The following is a 26,268-nucleotide window of genomic DNA, read 5'->3' as shown; positions in this document are numbered from 1 at the left end:
CGAAAGTATGTTTTCCAAAGTGTGGTTTCCTTGCCCAGAAAATCTACGACAGAGACCACACTATCGGAATGGTTGACATCCCTGTGGCCCATCCTGCTTCAGAGGCATGTGAGGACCCATGAGTCTGACTGTTGGTTGAAAGGGTCCACCTCCTCCATGCCAACCCCCAATATGCCTATGTGGCCTATCTGGATGGACACGAGGACACTGTTTACATCAGGGACTTGGCTCCCTCAAGGGCCCTGAAGACCGCTGCTAATCACCGCACACCCTACTTACCATTAAATACACATGATGCACCCGACCTCTGGTATCCTGCCTCTGTCCCGAGGGAGGGTACACCAGGCACAGCACCCACCCACTAGCACAATACTGATGGATACGAAAAGATGCCCAAGACTGTCCAGGACTCCAATGCTGCCCTACAGCTGCAACCAGTTCTACGATGGTCCTAGTGAATGACCAGACCATCTGATGGGCTGAACTTATGACATAAATTGTAAACGTGTAGCTTTGTAAGTTCCAGTTTACCCCGTGGGACTCTTTTTAAAAACAAGGGGTAAATGTGGTAAACCATTGTAATGTATAATTATCTAGTCAAGCTTGCCTGTTGGCTGGTTGTACCTGTGGTCCCTCCCCATAGGCTCCTGTATAAAGGTGGCCGTTCCACAGCCCCCTGCAACTCAGTGCAGGTCAGCCAAACAGTAAGGAAATACTATGTTCTCAAGTGAATTAAAGCCTATTGGTTTCTCCACAATAGTCTTCTGAGTGATTGATGATGTATCATTGAGGAAGTCCATAACAAAAGGTCACAATCTAAGGTTAAGGGGTAAGCTATTTAGGACTGAGATGGGACCTTCCATCTTTCAGAGAGTTGTGAACTTGTAGAACTCTCTATCACCAAAAGATGTTGAAGCCTCTGCATTAGATGGATTCAAAAAGGAGTTTGATGTGGACCTTATGACCAAAGGGATCAGTGGATATGGAGAGAAAGCAAAAATAGGGTACTGAAGGGTAAGCTAAGCATGATCGTACTGAATGGTAGTACAGGCCTGAATGGCTAAATGGCCTAGTCCTGTACCTATTTTCGAAGATTCAATGACAATGTAGGTCATACAGCATCTTTGAAGATTGAGTTAATGTTGGGGGTTGATGACCTATCATCAGAATTCTTACAATATAGCCAGCTGGGAGATTGGATGAGTCCTTGGTTTAAATTTTCAACAGTTGCTGACATTTTTTTGCATTAAGTGTCCCTACATTCAGCTCCATTTACCCAAACAGTCCAGAACAATTTTAGAATAAACATTAGGTAAATTTGACAGTAGTTGAGGTGTTGGTTGATGGGTTGTACCTCATATCTAGATCTCTAATCATTTCTCCTTGATTAATGTGTGTGCACCAAAAAAGGTCACCCAATTCCAGTGGAAAGGACATTTATCTGAATAAATATGTTTTGCCTTTCAGGGAATACTGACAGTCAGAGGTACCACATAAAGTATGTAGTATTCTCTTGCGTGCATACAATGGTTTCAACCCACAAATTTTAACCCACAAGCAGCATTATCTAGTCATGACTACTCTGTTATATTTGGGTACTTGCCAAGCACATAACATCTACCCTTAAACTACACTGCACTTGGCAGCAGGGACAGAGGTCGTAGGAAGTTACAATGTGAGAGATACAGCCAGAATATTCCACTGGAATAGATAAGATTTGTTCAAGTTCTTATTCCTGGCTACTTCCAAACGTAGGACTGTAATATTCACAACTGCACCAGTAGCAGTTGAAACTATTAAGGGTTTTCAGTTATTTCAGCCAAAAATACAAGAATTAACTTTGAGCCACATTTGTCAATAATAAAGTTGTCTTCTGCAAAATCAGTAATGGTCTTGTCTCAGATCCCTAATCATTCTCTGTGCTGACAGAGACACAGCCTGCTTTTGTGCTGCAGTGTTTGATGACTCATTCGGGGATAGAGTTGTATTTTCAAAGGTGATGTACTAAACCGATGGTTCTCAACCTTTTACTTTCCACTCACATACCACTTTAAGTATTCCCTATGCCATAGATGCTCTATGATTAGGTAGGGATTGCTTAAGGTGGTATGTGGGTAGAAAGAAAAAGGCTTGAAAACCAGTTTTAATCGTACCTAATTAACTCATTATGTGCATGGTTTCATAACTCCAAAGGAAATGGGCCAATGACAATTTTTCTCAAGCAAAAGATTTCAAAACAATTGGGTCTAGAGCGGTAGTTCTCAACCTTCCCTTCCCACTCACATACAACCTTAAGCAATCCCTTACTAATCACAGAGCACTGATGGCACAGGGATTACTTAAAGTAGTATGTGAATGGATAGAAAAAGGTAGAGAACCACTGTACTAAACTAAGCTCCATCTGCACAAATCAGGAGTCCAGTAAGATCTTTAAGAACATTGGGTAGATTGAATAGTAGTTGAAGTGTTAGCTAGTGCAAAATAGTGATCTCTGGATCTCTAACTCTTTCTCCTAGCTTAATGTAAGTACACTAACTAAAGTCAACCAATCCCATTGGAAAGGATAAGTGTCTGAGTTGTTCATTTTGCCTTCTATTACTCTGGGGAACATCCATTTCTCTAGTCAAATCAAATCAAGTTACCTTTATTTATTGTTCATACTGTGCTTGCACAATAAGACAAGATAGTGCTTCTCCATGACCGTGGAGCATATTTACATAAATATAAGTTAAAATAGAAGCTAAACACATAAAATATTAAATATTAAGATGTAAACTATGTGTCCCTGGTATCAAGGAACACTATGCACATATGTTCTAGGAATTCAGGAGTCTGATGGCTTGGTTGGAAAAACTGTTGCCCAATCTGGAATATGGGCCCTAGTGCTGCAGTTCATCCTACCAGACGGCAGAAGGGTGAACAGTTTATTTGAGGGGTGTGTGGAGTCCTTCACAATGTTTATTGCCTTTCACCTGCATGAAGTGTTGTAGATGTCCTTCATGGTAGGAAGAAAGCCCCCAATGATCTTTCCCGCTGACTTCACTATCTTCTGCAAGGTCTTTCAGTCCAAGGAGGTACAGTTTTCAAACCAGGTGATGATGCAGTTGCACAGGATGCTCTTGAAACATCCTCTGTAGAATGTGGCGAGGATGGGTGGTGGCGGGGGGTGGGGGGGGGGTGGGGGAGATGAACTTTCCTCAGCTTTCACAGGAAATAGAGGTACTGCTGGGCTTTCTTGGCTATGGAGTTGGTGTTAAGGGACCAGGTGAGGTTTTCCACCAAGTTCACTCCAAGGAACTTGATACTCTTAATGACCTCAATGGTGGAGTTGTCAATGATCAGTAAGCCAAGGTCCCCCTGGGTCCTCCTAAAGTTTACAACTATCTCTTGTTTTTTTTAACGTTCAGTTACAGATTGTTGGATCCACACCAGTCCGTTTGTGACTGCATCTCATCTCTATATGCTGATTCCTCATTCTTACTAACTAGGCCCACCAAGGTCATGTCGTCAGCGAACTTGATGATGTGGTTTGAGCTGTGTTCACCAGAGTGAACAACAGTGGACCAAGCACGCAACCCTGGGAGGCCCCTGTGCTCAGTGTAATGGTCTTGGAGGTGCTGTTTCTCAATGTCTGGGATAAAATTATCTTCCCAAGTCTGCTTCTGGCCAGGTTTTCTGGTATATAACGGCAGCTGATATAACACTGTGCTCAGAATAATTCATCAGGCATTGTGTTTTTTTTACACCTTTTGACATGATAAACATAATGTAAACCTTGTGTCTTTATAAACCCATTATATAAATAAAAAAGAAGCAACCTCAACTGGTTCAGTTTAGAAACTGAATTTACCACAGATTTAATGGGCAAATTTGTCAAGCCAAATATTCCTTGAGACATGGAACTGATTGAGAAATAGTTTTTTAACAGGCTACAGATGTTGTTCTGTGAGTGGAAGTTTCAAAATTCTCTCTTGAATCATTTGTTGTTTTTGCTTTGTTCTTTGAGACTGTACATTGATAGCAGTAGAAGGAAAAGGCTTTATATTGTTTTTGTCGATTTCCCTGAGGCACCATCCTGTTATTGAAATGTACTGAAATAAATTGTTTTTAAAAGACATTCTGTTGGGAATGTTGGATGCAAGCTAGTTCAGACTACAGACTTCTCTTTGTGGAGGGTTATAAATTTGCATGCGTAAAGGTTAAATACGCAAGACTGGATTGCAGATCAACTGTTGCACAGGAGGTTAGTATACATTTTACCTTTAGCACTTTTATGTTTTAGATCTCAGATGTTTCAATAAAATCCACTCTTACTCTCCAATGAGTATAGGCCGTGGCATTGAGGAGAGTCAGGAGTTCAGGGACTCAATCTGAGTAATAGAGGAAGTAGGTTTGCATCCTGGGGTCATATCAGAACATCTGATTTTTGGGAGCACACAGGGTAGTTGGGTCCCATTAGATGTCCATGGCAATAACTTGGAGGCACAGATTTATTTTCAACTGGATCCAAAGGGGTTAATGGTCAAACAACCAAGAGACACTGCAGAAGCTGGAAAACTGGAGTCATGCATTAATTACTGGAGAAACTCAGCCAGTCAGGAATGCAACAGCTAGTTGTTGCTATTCCTAAAGATTCTTGCCCTTCCCCCTTTTATTCAGGCATCTACATGTACCTTGCTATTCCCGGTAAAGGATTATGGCCCACAAAATTGACTATCTATTGCATTCCATGGATACTGCCTGACCCACTGAGTTTCTACAGCATGTTGTGTGATCCTAATACAGTAGTCAGATATGTTGTCTTCCCCCTTAAGCTGCATAGAAGTGGGCCTCACTTCTTTAGGATAAAATTAGTTCTATTTGAGCTACTTATGCTCATTATGAGTCTTTCTTGTTCAGTGGATTTGTGGGAAGTGAAATCGAACTACATGTTAACATTTTTAAAATGATCTTCTCCATGGATCATACACTTTATTTATATCTTGAAATGTGTTTCAGAAGTTGGATTCTGTCCTGTTCTAAAAAGAAATAAAAACTCCCTCATTTTCCTTGTGTTGATTAAGCATAAGTGATGCGATGAATGATTTAAATCTTAAGATTTCTTAACACAATGAAGATGTTGAAAGGAGAGGGGGATTTTTGTACTGCTTGTTCAATATGCTTCTTCCTCCCTTACTTCCAGCATCTTGCCAAGAATTTTAGAGGACATTTGAAATTTCAGTCTCTGTCGACTGCTCCTTGTCTATTACCTTTTCCCTAATCTCCACTCCCTTCTCCTTCACTGCTCACTGCCTTGTTTCCTTCTCCTGTCCATGATCCCATCCGCTACCCTGTGTTTGCTGCAAAGCCCTTTGTCCACTTCCCTCCCCCACTGCCCTATCCACTGGTCTCTCCTGTGCTTTCTGTCCATTGCCCTCTCCCCACTGCCCTTTGTCCACTGCCCTCTCCCATGCCTCTGCCCACTGTCCTCTCCCCAGTCTTTCCAATGTAAAAGAGGCCTCAATGGGAGCAATGAATGCACTGGATGACCCTGCATATTCACGTGGTGTTGCATCACCAGGAAGGACTGTTTGAGGGCCTGAACGACGGAGAGGGTGGAGGAGTGGGCACAAATGTAGCACTTCCTTGGGTCACAGGGGTAGGTGCCAAGGAGGTGATTACTGAGAAGGGATAAATGGATGAGAGAGTCATGGAGGGTGGCCCTTGCAGAAAGCTGAAAGGGGAGGAGAGGGAAATTCGTGTCTAGTAGCAGAAATTGTGGAGGATGATATGTTAGGTATAGAGGTTGGTGGATGGTAGGTGAGGACAAGGTTGAATTATGTCTAGGAGCAGAGGAGGCCATGGCAGATGTGGGGAATAGAGGATATATGGGTAAGGGCTGAATTGTTGGTAGTAGAGGGGAAGCCACATTTTTTTGAAAAAGGAGGACATTTCAGAATTCTGCTCATATTTTAATGAAGGTTTCAGGCCCTAACCATTGATTATATCCCTTGGCTTCCTGTAGATACTGCATGATTTCCAGCACTTTTGTGTTTTGCACCACAATTACAGTTGTCTGCAGACTTTCATTTTTAACTGGGTTCAGTTTGGCTGTTCCAATACTCGATGTCAATAAAGTCCCTGTCCACCCATTTACTGTTTAAGATCCAGTAAAGATAGGAACTGTAAAAAATGGAATGTGCTTTTGATTAAAGCCTCCAGGGAGTGACAATTCCAAGAGTTCCTGACAAAGGAACAATACTAGGGAGCATTTGGTGCTGTCTATCAATTGATTCAACAAATCAAGTGGCACAAAATTTTGTTTTTCTGGCCTGCTGATGCCAGCATTTTTAAATAGCAAAATACCAAAAATTACCAAAATACTTCCTCCATCATTGAGTCAGAGAATTATTGGTCCACTATGTCCAGATCAGCCAAATACCTATCTATGCTAATCCCATTTTCAAGTACATTAAAACCCCTGGTATCTGGCACCTATGGGTAGATGCTGGAAAAGTTGATTTCTGTTTGCCTGAGACTTACTCTTAAAAGACATAAGACAAAAATACCATATCGTATTTACACTGAACAAACTTGCAATAAATCTTAAAGCATTTTACTTTATTTTCAGTTACATACTTTGAAAACATTTAACCACCACTTGTTCCCCTCCTTGGAGCCACCCAAAAGACAAATGATAACATTATAGATAATTAACTACCCCCCACCATCCCCCACTTCCCCAAGTTTGCAGATAAAGACTCTGATCAGGGTGACTCTTACTAATCAGGGATAAGGAAACAAGACAGCAAGCAGCATCAACCAGCTCTTCATCCTGGGCAAGGCTATTGATGATTCACACAACTTTAATCAAACAGCTGCTACGAGCAAAGCACGAGTAAGGCACTTACCCATCTTCCCAAAGGTTTATGTGTCACTTTAGAGAAAATTTACTTTTATAATTTTAAACTTACATATTCTTCACTTATTATTTTATTCTTGTTTATTTTAATTTTTAATATTTTTTCTCCTTTTTTTGCTGGTTGCTTGAGGCTGCTGGTTCCTTGAATTCCAGATACCAGAGTTTTCACTGTACTTAGCCCATAGCATTCTGTTCCATAGCATTTCAATTAATCTATGTGTATGATTCCATGCTAGGATTTGTCAATATCATAGAGTCATAGAGCACAGAACAGGGGCTTCATCCCAACTTTTCCATGCTGCCCAAGTTGCCATTATGGCCTAGTCCCATTTGCTTGCATTTGGTGCATCTCCTTTGAAGCTCTTCCGATCCATGTATTCTTTCAAAAGTCTTTAGAATATGATAATTGTATCTGCTTCTATAGCTTCTTCTGGCAGCTTATTCCAGATATGAGTGGAAAAAGGTATTTCTTGAATATCATCTCTCTCATCAATCCTATGCCCTGTAATTCTGGAATTATCTACATTGGGAAGAAGACTGTGAGCATTTACTATATTCATGCCCCTTGTGACTTTATATTCATTTTCCAATCTGAATATTCTTGGTTATACATGGTTAGTCTGAACTTTATGTAAAACCACTTTCAATTAAATTAATTGTCTATCACAATGGTACTCAACCTTTTTCTTTCCACTCAGATACCACTTTAAGTAATCCCTATACCATTGGTGCTCTGGGATTAGTAAGGAATTACTTAAAGTGGTATGTGAGTGGTAAGGGAAGGTTGAGAACCACTTCTCTAGACCCAATTGTCACTGAAATCTTTTGCTTGAGAAAAATTGTCATTGGCCCATTTCCTTTGGAGTTATGAAACCATGCACATAACAAGTCAATTAGGTACGATTAAAACAGTGGTTTTCAAGCCTTTTTCTTTCCACCTACCTACCACCTTAAGCAATCCCTTGCTAATCCCAGAGCACCTATGTCATAGAGAAAGCTTAAAGTGGTAGGTGAGTGGAAAGGAAAAGGACGAGAACCACTGGCCTATCAGCTTTTATCCAAAAATTAAAGCTTCTTCTAACAAATGGGAAGTGAATCTGGAAATGCAAATTGTAATGCAGCTGTAGTTTTCATCATATTCCCTGTATAAGTACAGTATGTAACTGTTAAGTTAATCTTTTAATCTCCTTGAACGTTTTGCAAGATTTTTAGTCTCTTTCTCACTTTTTCATTTTAATTCATTGTGGTACAACTATCTCTCAGTTTCATCATTTCAGTTCTAGATCTCAGTACGATAGTGCAGGCATATTGCTGAGTGACTGATAACCCAAAAGATTCATAGCAAAACAAATTTGTTTGCAAAAAAAACATGGTGTCAATGCTTTGCACAAAAGAGAAACCACTTGTGCAAGATACTCTGGGAAAGAAGCCTCACAACTTGGGGTGGAAGTGGCAGTCAAGCATGTGTCAAGATTCTACTTTTAAGTCTTTCACTTAAAAGAGCCTGTTCCAATTAATCTGAGCAGATCATCTCCATCTGTGGGATGCTTTTTACATAACTCTGCTATGTTTACCTTCACATCTTTCTGGTGTATTCCCATCTCCATCCCAAAGTCCCTGAACAAGTTGTTGCACTCTGGATCTTGTGTTCAGCAGTCTTCAAATTGTCCATTTCACTCTTCAGCCAGATTTCCCCTGCACTAAAATAACCTAGACTAAGCTTTGAAAAAATAAATTTTGGATGCACAAAGGTATCAGAACTGCAAAACTGTGAAGGGCTGTTGGGTTTGAGGAAATGCTTAATGTAGAGATTAGAATAACGAGTACACTAATGTAGTCAACAATGAGTCTTTTTTACATCTAAGAACTGGAAATATTTGGACTTCACAAGTGACTTTCATGATCTGATTATATGAGGTGTTCTCTCTGGATTCATAACATGCTGGCCTGTTGATCTGGAAATTGGACTAATGATCTGTAAACATGACTTAAAATTCCAGCGTGGTGGCCATTGAGTTAAATAAATATGGATGCAAGGCTAATATCATTAAAGTGACCATAAAACACAAGAATGCAACTAAAAATACACCCTATTTCACTACTGTCCTTGAGGGAATGAAATCTGCAATCCTGACCAAAATAAATCTGTATATAACTTCAGATTCATGGGGGTTTACTTCCAATAAAATCTCAGCTTTTCCAAAAATTACAGAGGGGTCACTATAAATATCACATTCCAGATACATAAAATATTCAAGTGACCACAACAGATGGGGAGAGACGGCCAACAGCCAGCAAGCAGATACAACGGTGGGTCTTCTTATCCATTTATTCAACTGGAATCAAGGTGTTCAATTAACTCATAAAGCTCTTGTTCCCTCCTCTTCCCATTTCTGTGTGATACTTGGTTTTATGGTTGAGATAGCAGAACTCCCAAAACAATCCCTGACTTAGATACATCTTTCAGATTACCCATACAATTATAAGGAGGTAGGCAGATAAATGGACTTTTAGTTTGGACCCATCCTGGCCTAAATATTTTCTAAAGAGCAATTTCCTAACCCGAACCCTAACCCTTTATCCATTCGATCCTGCTACTTCAGGGCCCATTTTCTGACCCATATGTTCCACCGGTAATGTGAAGTCCTAAAGTTATATATCTGGAAAGCATTTTCACCTTGCCTTCCAAGACCATGCTGAAAAAACCTGAACATGCAGGTTGTAATCTAGTACATGAAATATCTAAAAGGAAAATGGCCTCTTCATGAATGAAGCAGAGTCTAATGTCCTTGCAAGTTTAATTAATTAAAAGTTTAACCACTCTTATTTGCTTCCATACCATTTTGAAAACTTATACCCTGTGAAAGAATAAAAATAATCCAACAATTTGTTCATGATTTTTATTTTACTTTTCACTAATTGCAAGACATGGCATTGGTTGTTTGATTGTCTTATTGAACATGTAAAACACTATATCTACTTATGCACATTAGACACTGTTTACCCCAACAAAGTAAACTGATTTGACTAATAATCTTGCGGATGCTTTACATGTATTATTATTTCATCATTCAGTTCCTTCATTTGAGTGCTGAATTAATAATGTTTAATGCTGTGGGAGTGATATGCTGACATCTTTCCAAATGACTCATATTTAAGTGGCTGGTTCCCAAATGGTTCAGTTCAACTATTCTCAACTGCTTTAAATTCCACTATCAAATGGGTGAAATTGCTTCTAATGACTAAGATCTCTTAAAGGCCAGGTTGCAGAGAAATACTGTTTAGTGTAGGCAATATATAAATCAGATCAATCCACTCTGTGATCACAAATCTGTTTTACCTGGTCCATGGAGTTCTTAAACTATCCCATTTATCAGTCACCCCTAGACTTTCCATTTGCTTTCCTATTGTTTAAAGAATAATAAAAATAGCACAATGGGATTGTCAGCGCTCTTTAGCAGGAATTTGTTTGGAATATGTAGCTGGTTATACTTGGAACAGCAAGGCATGAATTGTTCCATATAAGACCATAAGAATAGAAGCTGTCATTCTAAAACAATGTTGAATACAAAAAATGTATCAGAGGATAGCATATGATCAGTTCTTGAAGGAAGAGATGGTCATGTGACCTCCTCATAACTGCTTTCCCATTTTATATAACTTTTAGACAGTTATGTGGATAGGAAAGATATAAAGAGATATTGGCTGAATGCAGGCAAATAGGACAGCTTGAGTAGACATTGTTCTCAGGATGGACAAGTTGGGGTGAAGGGCCTAAGGGCCTCTTTCAATGCTGCAAAACTCTATGACTTGAAGGCGATTTATGCTATTTGACAGATATTGCCTCCATTCACTTCTCTATTTTAAATCTGCTTCCCCATTTAATGTGATTGTAATTGCTCTGGTTGTTGGCTTTGGATTCACTTTCCAGCTTGTTTTTTTTAATCCTTGATTCCCTCTTACTCCAAAAGCCTGCATTGAACTTCACCCCGACAGTTCCCTGGGATATGTAATTCCTCCCTATCTCAGTCTCAAAGTGGTTCACCCCTTATCTTGCGATGATGCCCCCAAGTTCAACCCACTATGGACAATCCCCACAGCATTAGCCTTATCAGAACCACTCAAATTTTTCAACATTTTGATTAATCTATCCCTCATTTATTCAGACACCAACTCTAACTTTGAAGTTGACATGACTGAGTTCACAGAGAGGTTGATGGAGTTCACATTGAGCATTTCCTAGCTGGGTTTGAAATGGACCATTGCCATTTTTTGTTGATGATTCCAGAGAATTTCCTGTCTTTCACAACATTGGGACCTCAGCCAATGAAGTACTTATGAAATGTATCCATTAATGCAATGCAGGGAAAATGGTAAACAACTTCCACAGAGAAAACAGTTCAAACAGGTAATATGGAGATAATAGTCCATTTTTATCCATGGCAGGAAAATGGAGCTGAGGCCAAATCTAACAATCATGAAAGGTGGGACATGCTTGAGGGGACTTATTTTTTAGTTCTCTCAGTTAAAAGATTCCATAGCACTTCTTTCATGAAGTGTGGGGACATTTTCACCAGTGGTCCATTAAACAGCAAGTTGCTGTTTGCAGGACAATACACAAAAGTGCTGAAGAAACTCAGCAGGTCATGCAGCATTCATAGGAAGTAAAGGGTAACCAATGATTTAGGTCTTGAGGAAAGGATGAGGCCAGGAATGTTGATACCTTTTACTTCCTAAGGTTGTTTGTTGCATGACTTGCTGAGTTTCTCCAGCTCTTTTGTGTATTGCATGACAACTTCAGTATCTGCAGACTTTCTTGTTTCACTGATGTTTGCAGGAACATATTTTGCACAAATTGTCTCTATTACATTAGCGAGTAGCTTTCAAAAGTAAATATCTTTGGGCAGCGGTTACCTGGGTCGCATAAGACCCTATTCAAAGGCATATTTTATTTATCTATTTGGTTTTTTTTTATCATCCAATTGAAGGTTCTAAGCATTCTTTCCTCCAGGAAATAATGTTAACATGTCTTTCATCTTGTTCCTGGCTTCATCTTATGAACTAATATTTGCCTCTTATCCCAGTGCTCTGTGCCTTCTGATTGCTTTCCTCTATATGTGTTTTACAACCTTATTACATTTCCCTGTTAAGTTACAATTGTGATCAATCAATAATTTATTCAAATACTTTACAGAATAGTTGCTCCAAAACACTCTCACATTAACAATGCTAAATGCCAACTGAATGGATTGTCTGATCGGCAAATGTGACCTTCAAATAAAATATAATGTGAAGAAATAACCAAACTAAACACATTAGGCTGAGAATATACAGAAAGTCAATTCATGCAGCCCACTGACATTTATCTGTTTGGCACTTTAACTCCTACATGATTTGTATAATATAGGGACATTGTTGTATTGGTATTTTCATGCATTAGTAATTGAGAGCTGTATTTCTCGATCTATGGTCTGCAGACCACTGACAGTCTGTGAGTTTCTAGAGAAAGGCTGTTGCAATGCATCAAGTACAAATATTATATAATAACAAGTAAATATGTAAAACACGGATGTAAATATGATGACAATAAATAACTGAAAATTCTCAATAATTTTTTCTACTTAAAAAAACCCTCCCCTAAGCACGCACCCCCGCCACCCCCCCCCCCCCCCCCCAACCATCCCCATGGTAGTCCATCACAGGTAGTGCCCAGTAAGTAAAATTAATCTTAATATGATCTGTAAGTGAAAAATATTTGAGATCCTCTGGTCTGTAGTGTTTAGGTTCTTGCATAATTTCCTGCAATGACAGCAGGTGGCCATGGGAGGAGGGCGTCATTTTGTTTTGATAAGTGGTGCTTTTTTAATTCCTAACAGGGCTAAGGGCATCAATGGCATTTGTTGCGCACCTCCCATCATTATTAGATGCAACATATTACTTTGTAGCAGCAAAGTATCACGATTAGAAGAACTGCTGCATTCCAACTCCATTGGCCTGGGTTCAATCCTGACCTTGGGCATTGTCTGTGTAGTGTTTACATGTAGTCCCTGTGACCATGTGACTTTCACCCCAAGTTTCCTTTGTTATATGACTCCACGACTCTATATTCAAACCTGACCTAAGATCAAAGTGAAATGAAAAAGTCTGCAGATGCTGTTATTGTATAAAAACACACCAAAAATGTGGAGGAACTTAACCAATCTTTTAAGCATCCATAGGAGACAAAGATATATTGCTGATGTTTCAGGCTTGAGCCCTTCTTCACGCAATAGACAGAATAAGCCAGAAGCAGGAAACCTCAGAAAGCCTCAGAATTCAGACAATGCTGGCTAGGGGAGGAATCCAGATCAACAAAAAGTGTTTATTGGATAAGATAGGGACAATTTATTATGTTTGTATGAAGGGAGATGGAATGGAGAGACAGAGCTAGGGGTAGGCGATGGAGGAAGAAGTGAGGGGGTGAGGTTGAAGGGTGTCCAGTTGGAAGATGAGATGTTGGTCATCCAGTTTGAGGGTGTTCTCAATCTGGCAGCACATGGACATACATGTCAGCAAGGGAATAGAGATGGGTGGCCACTGGGTGATCCATGCTATTGTCGTGGACAGAGCTGAGGTGCTCAACAAAGCAATCTCCCAGTCTGTGTCCTGTCTCTCCGATGTAGAGGAGATCACAGCAGGAGCAGCAGATGCAGTAGATTCACAAGTGAAATGCTGTTTCACTTGGAAGGACGGTTTTGGACCCTAAGGGAGGAGGTGTGGGCACAAGTGGAGCATATCCAATGGTCACAGGGGTAAGTCCCAAGTGGATGATTAGTGGAGACGGAGGAATGGACAAGGGAATCATGGCGGGAGCGGTCCCTGTGGAAGGCAGAGTTGGGAGGAGAGGAGAATATGTTTCTAGTGGTGGGATCACATGGTAGGTGGCATTAATGGTGGAGGAGAAGGTGTTGGATGTGGAGGCTGGTGGGGTAGTAGGTGAGAACAAGAGGAATCCTGTCCTTGTTATTTGTGGGGGCAGAGGAGGCCAAGACTGATGTGTGGGTAATGGATGATATGTGGGTGAGTGCCTATTTGATGTTGGTAGAGGGAAAGCAACGTTGTTTGAAGAAGGAGGACACCTCTCATGATCTGGCGTGGAAGTCCTCATCCTGGGTTCTGATGTGATGAAGATGGAGGAATTGAGAGAATGGTATGGAATCCTTTCAGGGCACAGGGTGGGAAGAGGTGTAGTTGAGTTGGTAGGTTTATAGAAGATGTCTGTCAAGACATCTTCCAAGATGGAGACAGAGAGATTGAGGAAAGGGAGAGTGTTACTTGAAATGGACCAAGTGAATTTGAGGTTAGGGTGGAAGTTGACAGCAAAGTTGATGAAGTCAACGAGCTCATCATGGATACATGAGGCAGTACCAAAGTAGTCATTGATGTAGCAGAGGAAGAGTTGAGAGGCCTTGCCTGTGTGTAGACTTGTAGCATGGATTGCTTCATGTTGCCACAAAAAGGCAGGCATAGTTGGGGCCCATGCGAGTACCTATGGCTACCCCTGTGACCTGGAGAAAGTGGGAAGAGTCAAATGAGGGTGAAAACAAGTTCTGCCAGCCAGAGGAGGGTGGTGGTGGTGGTGGAGGTGGACTGGTTGGACCTATTGTCCAGGAAAAAATGAAGGGCTTTAAAGCCTTCAGTTATGGGGGATGGGGGTGTATAGGGATTGGATATCCATGGTAAAAATGAGACAGTTGAGTTCAGGGAACTGGAAGTTGTTGAATTGATGGAGGGCATGTGAAGTGTCCTGGTAAGGAAGGACTGGACTGGGGGTACAAAACAGAGCAAGGTAAGTGGAGATCGATTTGGTGGGGCAGGAGCATGCGGACTCGATGAGTCTGCCAGAACAATTGGGTTTGTGGATCTTAGGTAGGATTAGGAAATAATAAGGTTGGAGGTCATGCCAGGGAAGTGATGAGTTCAGAGATGGTGTGTAATACAGGGGTTTGATGGGTTTTGGTGGGGTCCTGTTGGAGGGGTAAGTAAGAGGAGGTGACTGAGAGTTGTCATCTGGTTTCTGCCAGATAGAAGTCAGTCCACTAGACCACAACAATGCTACCTTTGCAGGTATGAGGGTGAAGTTCAGATTGGTGCTGAGAGAATGTAGGCATTCCAAGGGGGTGAGATTGGAGTGAATGAGGGGAATAGTGAAATTGATATGATTGATATCATGGTGGCAGTTGGAAATATAAAGGCCCAGAGCAGGCAGAAGACAGATACAAGGTTTCCAGGAGAATTAAAAAGGTTTAAAGTGGGAGAAGGGATCAGTAGTGGAGGATGGAGAATCATGGTTGTGGAAATAGGCATGGAAACAGAACCAATGGAAGAAAGGTTCAGCATCATGGCGTGCATGGAACTCATTAAGGTGTGGGTGAAGGGGGATGAAGGCAGAACATTCACTCTCTGAGAGGGTACGGTCAGAGGGATGGTGAGGACCAGGCAGGGGTTGGGGGAGGCTCAGTGGGGTGGAGGATATTGGGGAGTGGAGGAGGATGGAGTGAATCAGGAGGTGGAAGGTAGGAAGGGTCCAAGGGATGGAGGAGAGGTTTGGGAAAGACAGAGGGTGGAGAGAGAGAGGCCCATGCATTCCTGGAGCCAGGGTGGGAGTTCAAGATGAAGGCTTAGTCTTGTAAGTCACAGGGGCCGAGGTGGAAACTTGTGTCTGAAGCTTGGTTCTGTAGGTCGCCAAGGCACAGTAGGCAAAGCGGTTAGTGCAACACATTTACAGCGCTAGCAATCAGGACTGGACTGGGGTTCAAATCCCACGCTGTCTGTAAAAACCCATCCTCCTCGTGTCTGCATGGGTTTTCTTCAGGGGCTCCGGTTTCCTCCCACCATTCAAAACATACTGAGGGTGTAGGTTAATGGGGTGTAAATTGGGCAACATGGACTCATAGGGCCAAAATGGCCTGTTACTGTGCTGTATGTCTAATTTTTTTTAAAATTAAAGTTGAGGGTGAAAGTTCACATTGGAGGCTTAATCCTGTAGGTCGCCAGGTCCAAAATGGAGGCCCTCATTTGAAGCCCATTTGTATGGGCCAGCAGGTTCAGGGTGAAAGTTCATGTAAGAGGCTCAGTCCTGTAGGTCACCGGGGCCAGGGTAGAGACCCGCGTCAGGAATTCAGCCTTGTAAAGCACCAAGGCAAAGTGGAGACCCACGTGTAAGGTCACCGAGACGGCAGTCTCCAGGGATGTGAGCTTCTGATCCTTGATGGATGCCAAGTGTGCGTAGAATTGGCAGTTGAATGCGTGGATCCAGCGGAGGATGCAGTGTAGAAAGGTCCTTGGCATATCGTGGTGAGTGAGGTTTGGAGCTGTGGTACTGAGAGAGTGAGGGTCCACTGGTACCTGCGCATCGGCCTGAGGGAAGTCTGTAGGATACAGCGGCAGAAGCGAAGTCCAGGCTAAGATCAAATCTGATTCTGTGCCTCAAGTACATTTTTGCTGACCCTCATGTTCTCTGATTTCTTTTAGATCAACAGTCTATTGATCCCAGCCTCTAGAACATCCCTGGACTAGAAAATTACAAGATATGCAACTATATGAGTAGAAAAACAAACTCCTCATCTCAGTTCTAAGTAGGTGACCCAATAACCCATTAGTTTGAGATTTGCCAATCTGGGGAAAAAGCTTCTTAATATCATTCTTGTCTGCATTTAGTTATTCCTTCACTTAAAAGGCATGAAAATGATAAAGCCCACATACTCATTGCAGGGGTTTGTACATCTCCAAGGGGTGGATGTAACCCCAAAAGATTGAATACACCTAAGATTGTCTGATATCGGAAGCTAAGCAGACTTAGGACTGGTCAGTACTTGGGAGAGGAGTCCGCTTACGATCATCAGGTGCTGTAAATTTTCTCTAAGGAGGTCTAGACATAGTGGCCCTCTGTCTGGCTTATGGTTGGCAAAAGTCAAAGAAATTCATGTATGTTACATTTTAAATGTAGCATTATGTGACAATAATGGAACATTTACCTTTTACCTTTTAGATATAGCAAGAGTCTCTAATTACATGTTGGGTCAATGCTCCCTTTGAAAATGGTATACCTTGTGTAGTAAAAGGACAGAAATGTGTGGCCACTGACTTCTAATACAACAGTATGTAACAGTTTGCTGCTCATTCTCTAACCTCCAAGCAGTGAAACAAAAGCAAATAATAGTTCTCTGAACACTCTTTTGAATGTGTTAAAACCATGATCCACAGGAGAAGAAAGGCTGTGAATCACAAAAATGAGGAATCATTTGGGAAATAGAGACTATTGGCTATGACAGAATACAGGATGTGTTTCATTGAAACAGTCATCTCTGACAATCTATGAAACGATGGCAGTTGGAGACAGCATGTCATGTGATAAATCCTCCTATCCAATCAGAGTTGAATACCCTATTGCCATGAACAGCTTAAATTCCAGCAGGCCAAAAGCTGTAGTACAAATACTGGGAGAAAAGCTGCATAATTTTTGGAGTGTGCAATGATTTACTGCTGCTTTCTAGTGCAATATGTATTCAGGAATGTCGCAATCTTCAGTGATGAAAATGTAAGGAGACAAAATGAAGAATGGGAAGAGACTTTGAATGGTTTGTAGATAGCTTATACTGAATAAAGTCTGTTTTTGGTTAAAAATTATGTATGCAAGCATCATGTGAAATGCTGTATAGGGACCTCCATGGAGGAAAAACATCTTTTTATTTATCTACTAAAACTCAACATTGGCATTCATGAATGTGTAAACACATGAGGTAGCACGTTTAACATAGTGGTTAGAGCAGCGTTGTTACAGCATCAGGGATCAGCGTTTGAATCCGGCGATGTCTGTAAGGAGTTTGCACATTCTCCCTGTGTCTGAATGGGTTTCCTCTGGGTGCTCTGGTTTCCTCCCACCATTCAATTGGATGTATTTGGGCAGATGGGCTCGTGGATTGAAAGGGCCTCTTACCATGTTGTATGTCTAAATTAAATTAAAATCAAATCTGAAAACTATTTTTTACTATGGATTCAGCAAGGTTTAACAATGGTTACTCTTTGTAACACAGTATGTTGGTGGAATAATAAAGAATGTCAGAGGATTAACTGAGGGAGGACCACTCAGCCAATGCATTCTGAATTATAAACCTGGTCAACAAAAATGCTTGACTTTAGAAGCCCTTCGACAGTCTTTCTCCTCTGGCAATGTTCAATTATTTTGCAAAATAATTCCAGGAGTTCAGAATCAGAACTTATTGTCATGAACAAGTAATGGAATTCAATGTTTTGCGACAGCATCGTAATGCAAACATTCATATTATAACTATCTTACAACATTACTATAAAAAATAAAAATAATAGTGTCTTTGGTTCATTGATTATTCAGGAATCTGATGGCAATGGGGAAGAAGCTGTCTCTGTGCCACTGAGGTCTTGTCTTTAGGCTCCTAAACCTTTACCCCAATGGTAGCAGAGTGAAGAGGACATGGCCTGGGTGCTGGGGGTCTTTGAGGATAGATGCGTCATGTAGATATTCTCGATGGAGTGAAGTCTGGTGCCTATGATGCCACAGGCTGAGTTAACAACCCTCCGGAGTTTATTCTTGTCCTGAGAGTTGGCGCCTCCATACCAGGCAGTGATACAACCAGCTAGAATGCTCTCCATGGTACACCTGAAGAAGTTTACAAGAGTCTTTGGTGAAATACCGAACCAAATTTTTAATCTATTTGGAAGTTTCAGGTGATTTTTTTTAACCTTCATATATTACGCTTGTCTCTGTAATTTCTCCTTCAAATCTGGCTATTTAACTTCAAGTGGTATTTCAAGGGACTTTTGTATTAATTTCACGATCCTTTTTGTAAAAATTCCTATGAAGTGTGCCTTATCAATAATGCCTCAGTGTGAGGTTGGAGCCAGACTTGGGGTCTGGAATGACAGGGTTCAGGTAGATAGGTTAGGTTTGCTGACAGAACTGTAGACTGAAGTGGCTGTATATTTCCTTCTCCCTTTAAACTCACCAGTTTCATTGAAAAATGTATTTTATTACAGTGTAACATAAACAAAATGAAATATAGGTATGTTTGGGTATTAATAGGAGTAACATTCAATTACCTGGAAAACCATTTTGTCCAGCACTGCCAAAGTCCAAAGGTTGCCAAATTATTGGTGTTTTACACACAGAGGACAGCCAGGAGAGGTTGCTTTGTCAGAGCAGCTTTTGTTTGGAACAATTCATTGGACCTGATCATCTTGGACAGGGTGACAAGTTCACACTTATCTTTCAACTGCAACCAGTTGACCCAATTCTGACCTCGAATCAGAGTGCATTAAATGTAAAATCCTCATACTAGATTTTCAAAACACCTTGGAGTGAAACACAAAAGTCTTCAGGTACTGTGATTCCAGTCAAAGCACAAAGATCCTGGAGGGACCCAGCTGGTCTTGCATAGGAGGTAAAGATATATTACTGATGTTTCAGGCCTGACCCTTTCTTCAAGGTATGAAAATTGAAGAAGGGCTCAGGCTCGAAATGTTGGTAATAAAATAATAAACGAGCGAGACCGGCTAAGTTCCTCCAGCGTCTCTGTGTTTTGACTTCCAAAACACCTTGCCTGCTCACAAATGTTAAAAGTTATTGAATTTCCCTGAAATACATTTGATGGACTCTGTTTATTTTTAAGTAATTAATAATATTATTTAAGAAAGGAGAAAAATATTATTGAATGATTAAAATTAATGAATTAATTTAAACACAACATTTCTCATTGAGGAACTATGAATCTGATGCAAAGTGATCTGAATACCCCTCCCTCAGAGCATGACTAACTGGTGACTCCAGCAAGGGAGGAGGAGGGCAAACAATCAATCACCTCATCAATAAAGGTCTCAACAATGAATTCTCAATAATGGGTCCCAATCCAAAATTCTGTCCAACAATTTCTACCCATGGATACAGCCTGAGCTGTTGAGTTTCTCCTGCAGCTCAATGATTACCCAAATTCCAAAATCTTCAGTTTTTTAGTTTCTCCAGTAAACAACTGAGGTTTGTTTCAGGTTCCCATACTTGAACAAGCTGAGCTACAAGCCCCTCACAGCCCTGCTCAAGAACATAAAAGCATTAGAAATATGAGCAGAAGTACACCATTCAACACCTTTTCTGCCCTTTGAAAAGATCAGTACGGATCTTTCACATCAGCACCACTCTCCTGCAATGATCCCAAAATTCTTTGATTCCCATAATATCTTAAAGCTGATTGATCTCTCTATTGAGTATCTCACTGGGCAAGTCTCTGGATCCTCCTGGGTGCTGAGTTACAAAGATTCATGTCACTCTGGGAGAAGAAAATTCTCGATAGTGCCAAGTGGCCAATTCTTATTTGAGACAGTGACTGCTGTTCTAGAAACCCTAACTAGGGGAAACATCATCTTCACATCCGTTCTGTGAAGTTCCTTAGTAATCTTATGTACTTCAATGAGATCTATTATACATGAGGGATGTTTTGATAAAATTACATTTAGGCTCTAGAATGTGGTTCAGGCAATTCAAAGAACAGGAAGAGGAAAATAGTTGTAAAATGGGGAAGTAGAATGCATTGCAAAGCGTTATGGAAATTATTCAATTACTCCTTTACTCAGTGTGCAGTAGTCAATTGTTATAGTTCAACAGTGATAGAGTTAAAGGTTCATTAAAAACATTGATAAATAAAGCAAAAGAAGTCTCATTTAGAAGATTATATATACCACAATTGTATAAAAGTCCACCATACTTGTTTCTGAAAATTAGAACCTATTTCAGCAATTATTCCACTCTAATTTTGCCATAAATTGCAATGGTTTAAATATGAGTTTGTGTTGGCTATTCTTTCGTTCCATGTATAATGTTAATCAGATGTTAGGAAGGCTGAGAATTTTAGTAGTCTTTAGCTATCAGAGTATCATGTGTATTGTACTATGTTAGTGTGAGTAGGAGGCTTGGCTCTTTCAAGATGCTGAGGGATTTGTAACAGATGTAACTCTGTAATTTTGCTTCATGAGATTATTATTAACAAAATGTGCCATCAAGCCAAACATAAATATGATGATAGAATTAGTTTATTGTCATATATTGTACAGAAGCACTAAAGGTCTTACTTGGTAAGACAGAGGTAAGCAAGATACAATAGCCTTGGCAACAACATTATAAATTAACAGCACAATATGCCATGAGGCAGTAAAAGGGAGAATAAATATGAAAGGATAGATAAATATTCACAGTTCCAGTAACTGCAAAAAAAGTGATGTTTCAGTAGTGCAGAAAGATCTTTTGATAGTCCCAACGTAGTTTATAGTTAGGGCAGTACAGGAGGTTCAAGATAACTGATGGAAGAAAATTTTTCTTAAACCTAATTTACTGCCTGAAGGTAGCAACAAGAAGGGATTACGACCAGGGAGAACCTTTATGATGTGGGCTGCCTTCTCAAGGCAGCACCTCTCATATATGTGTACAATTAACAGAAGATCAGTGCTTACGATGGCCTTGGCTAGGTTTGCCACTTTCTGCAGATCTCTGCATTCCTTGGCCCTCGAGGTTCCAAATAAACCACATTGCAACCAATATGTATACTTTCTACAGAACATCTGTAGAAGTTCAATAGAGTATTTGATGACTTCCCAAATCTTTAGCATGTCTTTGAGATATATTCAGGAAGGGAGCCAAATATGTATTAAAGGATGAGAAGAGATATGGTGTTGGAAAATTTAGGGAGGAAATTCCAGAATTCAGGTTGCAGGTAATTAAAAGCATAGCCACCAGTGGAGAAATGAATGCTAGGAAATGGAGGAAGTGATAACTAGAGGAGTGGAGCATCAGAACTTCAGAGCAGTAATCGGAGAATCCAGTGGTGTTAACACTGTCAAGAGGTCAAAAGGGAAAATGAAATTTATGACACACAGGAAATTGCAAATGCTGGAGTTTGAAACTAAATTGTGTTTAGAAATGGAATTTATGGGTTGGTCATTAGTTAACAGGCATTTTCATTTTACTACTTAAAAAACAAATGGAAGATACCTTGAAAATTGTGGATAAACTCTCAATTAATAGCAGTGTATGTTACAATAATATATCTAATGATGCCAGAGTCACGTGACAGACTCCAGTTGCTGGAATCTGGAGCAGAAAAAAAAGCAGTCTGCTGGAGAAACTCAAGAGTGTTGAAGAAGGGTTGCAATCCAAAGCTTTGACCATTCCTTTTCTTCCTGTGATGCTTCTTAACCCACTTAGTTCATCCAGCAGCTTGTTTTTCTTTTGCTATCAAAAGAAACCATGTGGATGCTTCATTTGCAAAGCTTGCTTACACATATATGCAGCACATTGGAACTATGATGTCAGGGTGCTTGTCTATATGTGTGAAAGTTAGCACAGCACAATTTGATTTTAACTGTGATATTCATCAGTTCCTTTCATTGAAGACTCTGATGTACAAATTAATGGTTTAACTTTGATACACTGGTGCTGATGGAGGAATGTGAGGGGTTGTTGAAGGGGTGAGTGTGGGTGGCAGACTGAATGGTGCACAGCTTGGCCAGGCTGTTGATGGTTATGTCACAGGGAGTGAGAGTGATGGAAAAGGTCTGAAGCTGTATTAGACTTAATGTGCCAAATACTGTAATCTCCTTCTGCAATTAGTGTAGTTGCGAGCACCATGCTGTTACAGTGCCAGGAACTGGGATTCGATATCTGGCACTGTCTGTAAGGACTTTGTTCACTCTCCCTGGACCTGCGTGAGTTTCCTCCAGGTGCTCCAGTTTCATTCAAAAATGTACTGGGGTGTAGGATAATTGCGTGTATAGGGTGACATGGGCTCATGGGCTGAAAGGGCCTGTTACAATGCTGAATGTCTAAATTTTTTTTAAAATTAAAAAGGAGAACAAATGTGAGAAATAGTAATTTTGCAAACTCTTATGCCAAGTAATTATTCCCATATATATTTTCTAAGCTCTTGTAATGAAATTAAAAGTGGGCATCAACTCTGAGGTTTGAAATGTGAAATATCATTGTTGTTTTCAATAAAGGAAATGTCTGACTGTGTTCAGCACATAAATGAATCTCTCTGGTATTGTGTTGGGGAAGACATTGACAGGGTCCTTCTCGACTCTCTCCTCCAGTGGCTGAAGAACTCCTCCCTGATGCACAATGTCATTTCTAACCATCCCAAGGCCCCTACATATGAACTTCAACTATGCGATGCCTCCAGCAAGCAGTATCTACCATTAAACGTGGCATTTCTTGCCTTAACTAAGGCATTAATTCCATCAATTGGGCAAATATGGAGCATTCTTTTCAAATTTGTCTTCCCTTTGAAATTAAAATGATCAAATCACAGATTTTTACTTCGTGGAAACTGACTCTTTGGCCCAGCTAGCCCATTCTAACAAAGTTCATCCTATTTACCTGCGTTTGGCCCATACCCTTCTAATTTCTTTCCATCCTGCTTCTGCTACTTGATCCTGATTAAATCTCAGTGCTGAGTGCTGTTAAGCAATGTGGCACCATTACCCTGATACTTTTCTCAGTCTTTCTCAGCCCAATACTGCACTTCCAATCGATATCTCAGGGTGCAACTAATCTATAGGATGAATGGCCCAACTTCTGTCAACTCCACTCCACAACCAACATTGTCTGAGCCTCAAACTGCAGCACACTGATGTATCTGCTTGTTTGAAATCAGAACTTCATAAAGTTGTTCACTGAAGCATATGAGATAATGAGCCTAAAACTTAAGATCCACAAATGCAATGTCCTTTACCATCTTGCTCCTAATATGTAACACTGTTTCTCCAAAACACCAGACATCATGGACCACTTCCCACATCTCAGGAACCCCATGAAGGCAATCAATCAATTGATGAAATTCATCATTGCTCTTAATGCACCAGCACAATGTATGGCTGTTCTGAGAGAAGGGGTCTTTGAAGAACCCAGCACAAAATATAAGGCAACCAGGCAGCTGTGTAATCCCAACCCTCATGTACACTTCTGAGACATGCACCTCTTACAGTGGGCATCGGAAAGCATTCAGTAGATACTGCGAATGCTGTCACTGAATACAACTCAAGCGCATTCATAAGATAAGTGAATGAATATCAATGTCAATATCCCCAGATTGAAGTCTGAATTACACTCACTCTGATGGGCAGGTCATTTCATCTACATGCCTGATATCAGATTCCCAAAGAAGATGCTCTGTGGTGGCAGAACATGACCAGGTAAACAGAGGAAACAATTTAAGGATGTGCTAAGAGCCAAGAGCTGTTACTTCCTCACCAACTTGACCGATAGCCACTCAAAATGGAGAAGGAGCATTCAGGTTGAGCACTCCCAGTTTATTCATCGAGAGCACAGTGAAGACTGGCATAAACAGATGAATGAGCGTGCCACCTGATCTATCAAACAGCTTAGAGAGTCTACAGAATATGAACCTATGACTGTATGTTGACCGTCACCACCCACTTGCATCAAACCTACACTAATTTCATTTTTATTCTTCTGACATCCTCATCAGTTTCCTCCAGATTCTGATTCTGCCTCTCACATGCGCAGTAAGAACAATTGAACTTACAATTAATTTACCAGTCTGCATGTAATATGTGGAGGAAACAGGAGCGTCCAGAGGAAGCCCATACAGTAACCAAGAGGATAGACTAATGCCACAAAGACTGCATCAGAAGTGCGGATTAAACTCAAGCATCTGATGCTGTGAAGCAGTGACTATTAACTGGCCACTGTGTCATTTGCGGGAGATTGCCATATGCAGATTATCTGCCTCCATCATGCCAACCAAACTGGCATTCTAACCTAGTGCTTTTTGTCTGGTCCATAACCTTCTCAGTAATTGTACCTCAAAGAAGGTCTTGCATTTATGCAAAGTACCATGTAATTCCCAGTCTGTTCCAAGGGGCTGAATGGCCAACTTCTGCTTCTATCAATTAAAATGTGCGAGTGAGGAAGAAGGAATATGGTTCACAAGATGTTAAGTTATAGATCGCAGTTGAATCAGATTTCTGTGTCAGTTGGTATAATAGAACTGAAACCAAATTCACCAAAAATTCATAACAGCTACAGGAAGTGAGATAAACAATTTATGTTATCGATACTAACATATTTGTCAAAATGTGAGGGAATATCATGTAAGCTATATTTAACCTTGTTAACAAGCAAAATGCAACTCCTTTGATGAAAGCTGTTCAGTGCTGGTAGAGTATTAGCAATACAAAGTGTTGTACAGAGCACTAGAGACTGACTGGTTGGATTAAGCAAGCATACTTTTATAAGTAAAGGCATATTTTGAATTACAAAACACAGGCCACTAAAAATGACAAGTTAGATCCAGTCAAATGGCTTATAGATGCATAGAGTCATAAAACGTGAACAAGGTCTTCGGCCCAACTTGGCCATTGCGGCCAAGCTTCTTTTTAACTGCATTCAGTCCATAATCTTCTCAACCCTTCCTATTCATATATCTGTCCAAATGTCTTTAGTGGAGAAATTGTACCTGCTTCTATAGTTTCCTCTGGCAGCTCATTCCGAAAAACAGACTACTATCTGCGTGAAAAGTTCCCCCTCAGGTCCCTCTTAAATCTCTCTCCTTTCACATTAAACCTATGCCCTTTGGTTCTAAAATCATTTACCTTGAAAAAGAGACTGTGATCATTCACTTTATATTTGACACTCATGATTTTATTAACTTCCATAAGGTCACCCCTTACCTATTAAGTTTTGTGGAATAAAGAACTAGCCTATCTAACTGCTATCTATAACTCAAGCTCTTTAACCCAGCCATATCCTAGTTAACCTTCTCTGAATTCTTTCAACTTGCTTCTCCTTTGTGGAAAGGCAAGTAAGCTTTAGTTATAATTCGAACAACTCAGAGGGCTATCTTTGCGATCTCTTCAAGAACCTGGATTTGGCTGAATTGGCTTTATAGAGATTCGTAAATGGGTCAAATGTGGAAGTTGTCCTGCTGTTGACTCCCTTCTGAACCCAGAAAAAGCTGGAGGAATCACATATAGAGGCCATCAATAAACTGGTGGGTATTGTGAGGAAATGTGTTGGAGTAAGATTATAAATTAGTTGCATTCATTTTTTTTGGAGTTATTAAGAAATGAAAGATCTCTGCCACTTTTTCATTTGCATATTCCATATGATGATGACAGGAGAGTGTGAGTTCAAACATTGTTGGTGTTGTCCATTGCATTAACATTTTTGTGTGCTTTCTGATTTCAGTTTGAGTAATCACATTTGCAGTTGCTCTGTGAGGTTTGCAAACAAAAACTGTGCAGGCAGAAAGCACAGGAAATTAAATTACTTAAATAACAATGAAAAA

The 26,268-nt window shown here is 40.5% G+C and overlaps 1 protein-coding gene across 19 annotated transcripts in view; it reads left to right on the top strand.

Annotated features, from left to right (window-relative positions):
- The window catches only part of znf516 (zinc finger protein 516), a 283,926-nt gene that overhangs the window by 62,054 nt on the left and 195,604 nt on the right, over window positions 1-26,268 (top strand). For 17 of the 19 annotated variants that reach the window (XR_011352119.1, XR_011352120.1, XM_069920788.1 and 14 more), the window contains one exon: window positions 16,415-16,518. The gene's annotated coding sequence lies outside the window, so the exon portion shown is untranslated. Of the gene's footprint in view, window positions 1-4,106; window positions 4,244-16,414; window positions 16,519-26,268 lie in introns of those variants that run through there. The other 2 variants (XM_069920772.1, XM_069920779.1) reach the window with 2 other exon arrangements.

This window comes from Narcine bancroftii, chromosome 2, assembly GCF_036971445.1.
Source record: "Narcine bancroftii isolate sNarBan1 chromosome 2, sNarBan1.hap1, whole genome shotgun sequence".
NCBI lineage: Eukaryota > Metazoa > Chordata > Chondrichthyes > Torpediniformes > Narcinidae > Narcine > Narcine bancroftii.
This window is presented reverse-complemented; position numbering and strand designations above follow the sequence as displayed.